Consider the following 11862-nt stretch of genomic DNA (forward strand, 5'->3'; position numbering starts at 1 on the left):
ATGGGATGTTGAGAAGGTTGGAGGATGATGGAAAAGTCTGATGTCTGTCAAACTCTGCCGAGATGAGAGATGGCTAAAAGAAATCATAATGGCAGTCTGGTCTGAATGGAGAAGATGAGGAAAGAGAAAATCTACATCAAAGGAGAGGTCACTGGATGTAAGAGGTATGTGACACTGTATTAGGCTACCTTCACATCTGCGTTAGTGATTCACTGGATCCAGCAAATAACTATAATGGGGGTCAGGCAGAGATATGGCCACAATCTGGCAAAAATGCATAGAATCAGCAAGACGAAAACCGCTGCACGCTGCAGTTTGTGTCTGGCCGATTCCTTGCATTTTCTGCCGGATGAGGTGGCCGGAGCGTAGTGCCACAGGTGTGAAAGACCACATGAAATCAATAATACACTTTATTTGCAAAATTCATATAGGTAAAATACATGTATTAAAAACAAGTGCAGGGAAATAGCATCAACTGGAAGGGAACACAATGGCAATAATTCATACTAATCCAGGAAAATGAGATCCGGAATAAAGTGCAAAAAATAGTCAAAATTTATCATATCTGGCCTTTCCAGTTGAACTGAACGAAGGCAGAATTCTCATCGAATTTGGCCTTGTGTTGTGCAGCTGCCTTCTCAAGTTCTGCCACTTTCCCTGGGAACAAAAAAAAAAAAGACATGGAAAGGTTCTTTCTCTCAGCAGAGTATTTGGTCCTTCAGATAGGCTACATAATTATGTTCTGCTCACCTGTATGAGAGCCAGCGTATCACCATAGTCTTCACTGGCCATAAGAGTCATCTTTTCGTTAATCTAGGCTTCTTCTTCTTCCACATTGGCAACAAACTGTTGATGCTCTAGAGACTCTTCCATCACATTTGCACAGACTAAAAGGAGTATTCTCACCTTTTTCTGTGGGTAGGTTCTCTTCTCTCTTCTGTTAGTTACTGAGAAAGGGCACATATAGAGCCAGGGGCTGGGGTAATGACAAGAAGCAACCTGAGAAGCGTACAAAAATTATGTACAAGTGTGCAAAATTAAAAGACTTTGGTGATTCTATATGGTGAGATTTATGGCAACTTTTCTCTTTTTGGACTTGTCTAATTTTATAGTGTTTAAAGGGCCAATGTCAGCAGATTTATACCTATAAAACTGGCTGACCTGATGATGTTTATATTGCCTGGTCCTATCAATCAATGTAAAGAGGGCTCAGGAAATGGGACCAACATAGATGCCTTCAGCTACCAAACGTACACGCAAGCGTTCAGCCAGTTAAATAGGTACAAATCTACTAACAGATGCCCTTTAAATTTATGACAGTATTAATAAATCTGCCCCAGAGTATTTTGCAATAGTCTAGTATAGGCCAGTGGGGGCAATCCTATGGCACGGGTGCCAAAGGCGGCACTCAGAGCCCTCTCTGTGGGCACCCATGCCCTGGAAAAAGTCTATGGCGTACCAATATGCCTTAGACTTTTCCTGCCATTCATCAGCGCAGGGCGCACTATGAACAGTACAGGCAGCGCACGGAATGTAGGCAGGCTATTATAGCTAATGATAAAGTACATGGAAGATATAATATGTTGGACTGAAGTATTCAGGGTAAATTGCAGTGTCGGCACTTTGCGATAAATAGGTGGGTTTTGGGTTGCAGTTTGGGCACTCGGTCTCTAAAAGGTTCGCCATCCCTGGTATAGGCCATGAAGGTGTGATCAGAATTCGAATACCAGTCTCTTGAGAGCTACAATTGTATGTGATTTCTACTGCTGTGTAAATACCAGCCACTAGGTCTCACAGAAGTGTGCAAATTACGTAGTGTACCTTTACCCCCTATGTGATGTTTGCTTCCTGCTTATATGATTAGCATCGGGCATTTTTAGCAGTTTCTTTTTGCATCCTGCATCTCTAATTCTCAGTTGTTCCTGAGCTGGTGGGTAAACACTAGCTGTAATGTTGCCGGCCCACAGACTACACATAGAGACAGAGCTGATTATGCTTATTAACTCCATCTCTCACTCAGAAGAACTATATAGGACATTACAGGAATCTACTGAGCAGCATAGATGTGAATAAAGCAGCACTTGAGGTGAGATATAGCTTTAGCTGCTAAATCAGGTCTTTACCTGTACTATTCTTCTGAACAAAGTTGTGTGAAAGCGCAGTTCCCATTTAAAGCCATCCTTCCCTAGTGATTATTGTCTGGGTTGCTGGTCCTTTTAGGTGGCAGGCAACCAGAGAGGTTCTTGAAATATATTAGAATTCTGATGGTTAGAATTACAGACAATTCTCTTCCAGTGGGGCCTAAAATGGGGGTCAACATGGTCAGTTTTCCACTCCCACTCCAATCAACTTTTCTGCAGATATCTATCTTCGGCATCTATCATTCAAAAAATTGTATAAATCGGCCTTTTCACCCACCCAAAATAAGTTTAAATGACTAATGGACTGTAAGGCAGAGTCTAGTAAAAAATAATAATAATAATATCATTATTAAAACCCCATATAGCTTTAAGCTTGATGGTCAGAATACCACTTTTGGCTTAAACAGCTGGGAACATATGTGAAATAAGACACCCAAAAAGAAAGACTAACTTCTCTTACCTTGGTACAGTATATATGGCTACTGGGTTCCTGGCAGAAACATTTCTGGACCAGCAGACATGGGGGCATGTGCCTTAGTTGTTTATCCAAGCATTATGGTTAATTCCTGTCATTGAAGAATACGTTGCACTCATAACCAGTTTGTTTTTGTACAGACCCAAACAAAATATTGGAAAAAACAACGGACAAGGTTTAACTTGAGACTCATTAGCCTGGAGTAGAAAACCTTCTCAGTTAGTGAGTTGTCATCCCTGGCTAGCCCTTCTTTTCAATGTATAAAGCATGGTCAGGTACAATGGCATACACATTGTCATTTCCCTACACTTTGGCAAACTGTCACATATTACCTCCTTTGCACATGTGCTCAAACTGGTTGGGCAGAGATTTATAGAATTCATCCAGGAATGCATGTGATCCTTTCAGCAGTGTACAGGAAAGCATGGTCCAATTTTAGCAGATATTCTGCAACCAAAAATTCTCTATTGGTTATGCAGCAGAGCAGCCATCCAGCCATGCTGTTTGATGTTCTCACATGATGGATCTTCACATGCTACATGCTAGACAATTTGTTGGAACAGCACAGAACTGTAGAGCCATCAATGATTGCTTCATGTATTACAGAGGCAAAGAGGGGAACATGTGCCCGATGCTCAGGCAAGATCTTCACGACTTTGGTGGGGGTCTTGTAATTAGCAAGGCCAAATCTTTATTAATGATGCAATCCCACTTCATTTGTGGATAGCACCCCCTCTTGTGCAACAAAATTGTAAGGATGACAACATTCAGTGTCTGATTTCACTCAATATTTTTGTTTGTGGTACCAGATTAAGTTGGCTTCTGTGCAACAGAATCTGGAGGAGCAAGAGGGTGATATGCTTCTCATACAGTTAGGTGGAAGAGGTTCAGATGACTCAATTCTGAAATTCAAGCCTTCTGCCATCTCAAGACATACTTCTGTTCTGGTTTGGTTCTCCATCATCCTGATCCAAATAATCAGTTTTTCCTGGGGTTTGATGACTCTTCAATCAGAAATGAAGCAGTCCTGTTCCTACAGGACTCCTGGGGCCAAGAAACAGGACAAGTGACTTGGACATGAGGCATAAGCTTTGAGATAAACAGCGTCTTCATTCCTCCACTGATGTGTGACTATTTCCATGAAGCAAGAACTGAAATCCAGGAATAAAGCTGAGGTCAAGAGTCAGGAGCAAATTCATTATCACAGAACAATAAGCCAGGCAAGGATATTTCTCTGGGAAACAGCAGTTTATGGAAACATGGTTATCAATCAATTATGATCAAAGAGCTGTGTTACCGGCTGAATCCCGATCCGGTGCGGTGGGAGATGAGCGCTTGCATTGTGCAAGCGCTCATCCCCCTACATTCATCTGTATCACCGTCCTCAGGACGGCGATGCAGATGAACACTGCAGCAGGGCAAGGGAGAGGTGTCTCCCTTCCCTGTTCCTCTGATAGGCTGCAGACACGAGGCCGGAAGAGACCTGCATCGCAAAGCTGACAGAGTGGAGGTAAGTGTTTTTTTTTTTCCTTTTTCTTTTCTGTGATGCGCTGGAGGCATTGCTGGCACATGGGGGACACTATGGGGGTATCTACTGGGGGCATTGCTGGCATATGGGGGACACTATGTGGGCATCTACTGGGGCATTGCTGGCACATGGGGGATACTATGGGGGCATCTACAGGCACATCCTTAGGGACAGTATGGGGGACACTATGGGGGGCATCTACTGGGGACATTGCTGGTACATGGGGACACTATGGGGGGCATCTACTGGGGACATTGCTGGCACATGGGGACACTATGGGGGCATCTACCGGGGGCATTGCTGGCACGTTGGGACACTATGGGGGCATCTACCGGGGGCATTGCTGGCACGTTGGGACACTATGGGGGTATCTACTGGGGGCCTTGCTGGCACATTGGGGACACTATGGGGGCATATTATACTGGCACATTATGGGGACACTATGGTGTTGGAGGGGGGGAGAACACTATGGGGGCATATTTTAGAGGCACATTATGGGGGCACTAAGAAGGGGCATTTATATTGGCACATTTTGAGGGACACTATGGGGGAATCTTATACTGGTACATTATGGGGGCACTATGGGGAAGAGGAGAGGAACACTATGTGGGCATTTGCTAGGGGCATTATATAGGGGTATTTTATACTTGCACACAGTATGGGGGCACTGAGGGATTTTTTTGTACTGGCACACAGAACTGGAGCATTTTTGAACTAGTGCAAATTATTATTATTATTGAAGGTGGCAGGTGAGTTGTTAAAGGGAGTCTTTCACGCAGATTCACCCTATTAACCTAATAACAGTGTTATGTCCACGGCATCCCCCCTATTAAAACCGTGCTTACCGTTAGTTCCTTGCTAGCATCGTTGTGCAGCAAAAACATATCCATATGCAAATGAAGCTGTGAAGGTGCCCAGGGGTGGCGTTACAACGGCCGGTGCCCAGGCCCCTGTGTCATTTTCATACGAAGCCACTCCCCCTCCGCCGCATCTGCCCGCCCTTAGTCTCTGCGGAGACACTAAAACATAATTTTTTTTGTTTCAAAAATGAAATTATTGTGTAAAACTTACATAAATAAAAAAATTGGATACATATTAAGTATCGCCGCGTCCATGACAACCTGCTCTATAAAAATACCACATGATCTAACCTGTCAGATGAATGTTGTAAATAACAAAAAAATACGATGCCAAAAAAGCTATTTCTTGTTACCTTGCCTCAAAAAAAGTGTACTATAGAGCAAACAAAAATCATATGTACCCTAAACTAGTACCAACAAAACTTCCACCCTATCCCGTAGTTTCTAAAATGGGGTCACTTTTTGGAGTTTCTACTCTAGGGGTGCATCAGGGGGCTTCAATGGGACATTGTGTCCAAAAAAACAGTCTAGCAAAATCTGCCTTCCAAAAACCGTATGACATGCCTTTCCTTCTGCGCCCTGCCGTGTGCCGTACAGCAGTTTAAGACCACATATGGGGTGTTTCTGTAAACGACAGAATCAGGGCCATAAATAATGAGTTTTGTTTCGCTGTTAACCCTTGCTTTGTAACTGGGATAAAAAAATGTAAATGGAAAATCTGCCAAAAAAGTGAAATTTTGAAATTGTATCTCTATTTTCCATTAAATCTTGTGCAACACCTAAACGGTTAACAAAGTTTGTAAAATCAGTTTTGAATACCTTGAGGGGTGTAGTTTCTTAGATGGGGTCACTTTTATGGAGTTTCTACTCTAGGGGTACATCAGGGGGGTTTCAAATGGGACATGGTGTCAAAAAAAACTGTCAAGCAAAATCTGCCTTCCAAAAACCATACGCCGCACCTTTCCCTCTACTCCCTACTGTGTGCCAGTACAGTAGTTTACGGCGACATATTGGGTGTTTCTGCAAACTACAGAATCGAGGCATTAAATATAGCATTTTGTTTGGCTGTTAACCCTTGCTTTGTTACTGGAAAAAATTGATTAAAATGGAAAATTTGCCAAAAAAACTAAATTCTTAAAATTGTATTACCATTTGCCATTAACTCTTGTGGAACACCTAAAGGGTTAACTACGTTTGTAAAATCAGTTTGGAATACCTTGAGGGGTGTAGTTTCTAGAATGGGGTCATTTTTGGGTGGTTTCTATTATGTAAGCCTCACAAAGTGACTTCAGACCCGAACTGGTCCCTAAAAAGTGGGTTTTTGAAAATTTCTGAAAAACTTAAAAATAAAATATCATTCCCAAATTGATCCAAACATGAATTAAACATATGGGGAATGTAAAGTAATAACTATTTTTGTAGGTATTACTATGTATTATAGAAGTAGAGAAATTGAAACTTGGAAATTTGCTAAAAAAATTTACTTCATTTTTGGTAAATTTTGTATTTTTTTTATAAATAAAAATGATTTTTTTAACTTCATTTTACCAGTGTCATGAAGTACAATATGTGATGAAAAAACAGTCTCAGAATGGCCTGGATAAGTCAAAGTGTTTTAAAGTTATCACCACTTAAATTGCCTGGTCCTTAAGGGGAAATAAGGCTGTGGGTTAAGAAGGTAGGAAGAGGATGAAAAAGTAGGAACCTACGATGTATTTTGTCAAACTGCAGAGACGAGAGATGGGTGAAAAATCATCATGGCGGTCTGCTCTCAAAGGAGAAGATGAAGAAAGAGAAGGTCTGCATCAGAGGAGAAGTAACTTGTATGATGGTGCTGTATTCTGGATAGCACAGAATATAATATATATGCAAATATGTATTTAGTGCTTGGTACAAATGTGTATTATAAAATGTATATGGTGTAGGTAAATCTACTGTAAGTGTAGCCTAGGTGTAATTTATATACTGTATGATGTATATTGTAGATCTGATTATGTGAGTGTAGTGTCTATATAGTCTGTTTATGTATGCATACCACCCAACCATCCCAGATCTGGCATAACTACTGTGTGGGGGGGCACAATGGAGACTAAGCAGGGTTGGGACATGTACAGATAGACAATGGGAGGAGTTAGGCTACTTTCACACTGGCGTTTCTGGGTCCGCCTGTGAGATCCGTTTCAGGGCTCTCACAAGCGGCCCAAAACGGATCAGTTCAGCCCCAATGCATTCTGAATGGATAAGTATTCGTTCAAAATGCATCAATTTGGCTGCGTTTGGTCTCCGTTGCGTTTTTTAGACGGTCACTAAAACGCAGCTTGAAGCGTTTTGGTGACCGCCTGACTATGCCGAGCCAAACTGATCCGTCCTGACACACAATGTAAGTCAATGGGGACAGATCAGTTTTTTCACTGACGCAATATGGTGCAATTGAAAAGGGATCCGTCCCCCATTGACTTTCAATGTAAGTCAAGACGGATCCGTTTTGACGTAGACTTTTTTTGAATGAATAATGCAAACAGAACCGTTATTAACGAATACAAGCGTTTGCATTATTGGTGCGGAACCGTCTGTGCAGTTACAAGAGGGATCCGCACAAAACGCGAGTGTGAAAGTAGCCTTAGAAGTGTGGGCCAGTGTTGTAAAAAAACTTTGAGCTGATAGTCTAACTCCTTAGGCTTTTTAAAAGTTGGGTGGTATGTGTGTGTAGTGTATACATGGTGTATTTATGTATGTGTTCCATGTATTTGGTGTATTTATGTATGTGTACCATGTATATGGTGTATTTATGTATGTGTACCATGTATATGGTGTATTTATGTATGTGTACCATGTATATGGTGTATTTATGTATGTGTACCATGTATATGGTGTATTTATGTATGTGTACCATGTATATGGTGTATTTATGCATGTGTACCACGTATATGGGGTATTTATGCATGTGTTCCATGTATTTGGTGTATTTATGTATGTGTACCATGTATATGGTGTATTTATGCATGTGTACCATGTATATGGTGTATTTATGCATGTGTACCACGTATATGGTGTATTTATGTATGTGTACCATGTATATGGTGTATTTATGCATGTGTACCACGTATATGGGGTATTTATGCATGTGTTCCATGTATTTGGTGTATTTATGTATGTGTACCATGTATATGGTGTATTTATGTATGTGTACCATGTATATGGTGTATTTATGTATGTGTACCATGTATATGGTGTATTTATGTATGTGTACCATGTATATGGTGTATTTATGTATGTGTACCATGTATATGGTGTATTTATGTATGTGTACCATGTATATGGTGTATTTATGTATGTGTACCATGTATATGGTGTATTTATGTATGTGTACCATGTATATGGTGTATTTATGTATGTGTACCATGTATATGGTGTATTTATGTATGTGTACCATGTATATGGTGTATTTATGCATGTGTACCACGTATATGGGGTATTTATGCATGTGTTCCATGTATTGGTGTATTTATGTATGTGTACCATGTATATGGTGTATTTATGCATGTGTACCATGTATATGGTGTATTTATGCATGTGTACCACGTATATGGTGTATTTATGTATGTGTACCATGTATATGGTGTATTTATGCATGTGTACCACGTATATGGTGTATTTATGCATGTGTACCATGTATATGGTGTATTTATGTATGTGTACCATGTATATGGTGTATTTATGTATGTGTACCATGTATATGGTGTATTTATGTATGTGTACCATGTATATGGTGTATTTATGTATGTGTACCATGTATATGGTGTATTTATGTATGTGTACCATGTATATGGTGTATTTATGTATGTGTACCATGTATATGGTGTATTTATGTATGTGTACCATGTATATGGTGTATTATGCATGTGTACCACGTATATGGGGTATTTATGCATGTGTTCCATGTATTTGGTGTATTTATGTATGTGTACCATGTATATGGTGTATTTATGCATGTGTACCATGTATATGGTGTATTTATGCATGTGTACCACGTATATGGTGTATTATGTATGTGTACCATGTATATGGTGTATTTTATGCATGTGTACCACGTATATGGGGTATTTATGCATGTGTTCCATGTATTTGGTGTATTTATGTATGTGTACCATGTATATGGTGTATTTATGTATGTGTACCATGTATATGGTGTATTTATGTATGTGTACCATGTATATGGTGTATTTATGTATGTGTACCATGTATATGGTGTATTTATGTATGTGTACCATGTATATGGTGTATTTATGTATGTGTACCATGTATATGGTGTATTTATGTATGTGTACCATGTATATGGTGTATTTATGTATGTGTACCATGTATATGGTGTATTTATGTATGTGTACCATGTATATGGTGTATTTATGCATGTGTACCATGTATATGGTGTATTTATGCATGTGTACCATGTATATGGTGTATTTATGTATGTGTACCATGTATATGGTGTATTTATGCATGTGTACCATGTATATGGTGTATTTATGCATGTGTACCACGTATATGGTGTATTTATGTATGTGTACCATGTATATGGTGTATTTATGTATGTGTACCATGTATATGGTGTATTTATGTATGTGTACCATGTATATGGTGTATTTATGTATGTGTACCATGTATATGGTGTATTTATGTATGTGTACCATGTATATGGTGTATTTATGTATGTGTACCATGTATATGGTGTATTTATGTATGTGTACCATGTATATGGTGTATTTATGTATGTGTACCATGTATATGGTGTATTTATGTATGTGTACCATGTATATGGTGTATTTATGTATGTGTACCATGTATATGGTGTATTTATGTATGTGTACCATGTATATGGTGTATTTATGTATGTGTACCATGTATATGGTGTATTTATGTATGTGTACCATGTATATGGTGTATTTATGTGTGTTGCATATTTATGGTGTATGTATATGTAAACATGTGTCACGGTGCCACGTATCTGCCGTTGAGTAGGGAACCTGTTATTAAAAATTTTAATCCTACCCCTGCACATAGCAGTGTGCTAAAGGGCTGTTTCACACGAGCGGATGCCGTGCGTGACATCCGCTGCGTGAATGACAGCCAAGACCCGATGCAGACTGCAGAGGCACGGAGCAGTAACATGACTGATAATGCTCCGTGCCTCTCTGTGATCTCTTTACTACGAAATCACTTTGAGATAAAGTTGTCACTGTGATTTCGTAGTAAAGAGATCACAGAGAGGCACGGAGCATTATCAATCATGTTAATGCTCTGTGCTTCTGCAGTCTGCATCGGGTCTTGGCTGTCATTCACGCAGCGGATGTCACGCACGGCATCCGCTCGTGTGAAACAGCCCAAAGAGTTATCAGTCTATTTGTAACTGATGCTCGTCAGCATCTGATTGGTCTGACACCCGATCTATTTGCTGCTTACCCTAGGCTAATGATGTCATGACCATCGGTCACGTGGCCTGGGTGCAGCTCAGCTCCATTGAGAATTACAAACACATCTATGCCAGAACAGCCTGCCAGAAGGCTGTACCGCACACAGGGAGATTTCCTGGAGGGCAGCCCAAGGGCTCCTCATGGCTACCAGTCAGGTATATAAAGATCTGATGCTCTCAGTATTCATTAATGTAGGCACATCAGACACTTATACACCTGGCCAGCAGCCTCAGGTGGCCTCCTGAACAGTAATGGCCAGTTCGCCCGCGAACACATCCGGGCTGCCATCTTAAATCACAAGTCCGGCGATGCGGTCACCGGGAGCAGGCAGTTCTGAGATCAGCCACCGGGGGCCTTCATCAGGCTGTTCTCGGAACTGCCTGCTCCCGGTGACCGCATTTGTTTCAGACCGGCTCGTGGCACAGGCAAAGGTAAGGGCTTACCTGTGCATCGCCGGACTTGTGATTTAAGATGGCAGCCCGCATGTGTTTGCGGGCGAACTGGCCATCACTGCTCCTGATTTCAACTGTTTTGCTGTCCTCAGGGTAACACTACAGTTTCATACTGTGGTGCAGGCGGCAATATTTTGTGTTACATTGTGGTATTTGGTTCTGCTGGGGCAGTATTTTGTACTACCCTATTGTATTGGCTCCGCCTACTTCTGTTGTCCCCTGCTTCTGTCAATTTGAAGCTGCCTACAACATGGAGCCATTTTAGATTTTTTTCCAGGGCTACTTTAAGTTCCCAGTCCGCACGTAATCACACATGTGAAAGTAGCCTAACCCTTTAAGGCACCACTACCAGTAGTAACATATGGAGAAAGTAGCTGAAGAAAAATCCCAGCAGCCGCCAAGTTGCCTCTTAGTAGACTTGTATTTCGGGTGGTCCACAAGCATGAAAAAAAAGTCTACTAAGATGCAACTTGGCGGCTGCTAGAATTTTTCTTCAGCTATTTTGCAATTGTTTTCCCGCTGCAGTGCCGGAATTGATCGGGTCCTGAGCTTCTTCTGCTGGCACTATATAGAGAAAGATGGCATGGCTTGAGTGACCTTCTGAGTGTACAGGAGGAGAAGACTTTAGGAAAAGGGAAAGTAGAACCTTCTGCTTTATCTTGAAAATTGAGACTTTGGCTTGATCCCACCTTTACTGGTAGTGACCAGGATGATAAAGAATCAACTATGGGTCACTGTGCATACGGATAAAAAAAATACAGCCGTGTACACGATCCCTTAGCATGAAATACCTGTTGCCTTTCCTAGTTTTATATCCACCATGCTGAACCTTTTGGCTCCAAGCAGCAGAGGGCCCTATAGCTGGCAGGTCTCTGCTGTTTCAAACAACAGCGACCGCCAACAATGCTTTTCTCAGGCATTTAGCCCTTTAGATG

The sequence above is a fragment of the Bufo gargarizans genome, chromosome 6 (genome assembly GCF_014858855.1).
Source record: "Bufo gargarizans isolate SCDJY-AF-19 chromosome 6, ASM1485885v1, whole genome shotgun sequence".
NCBI lineage: Eukaryota > Metazoa > Chordata > Amphibia > Anura > Bufonidae > Bufo > Bufo gargarizans.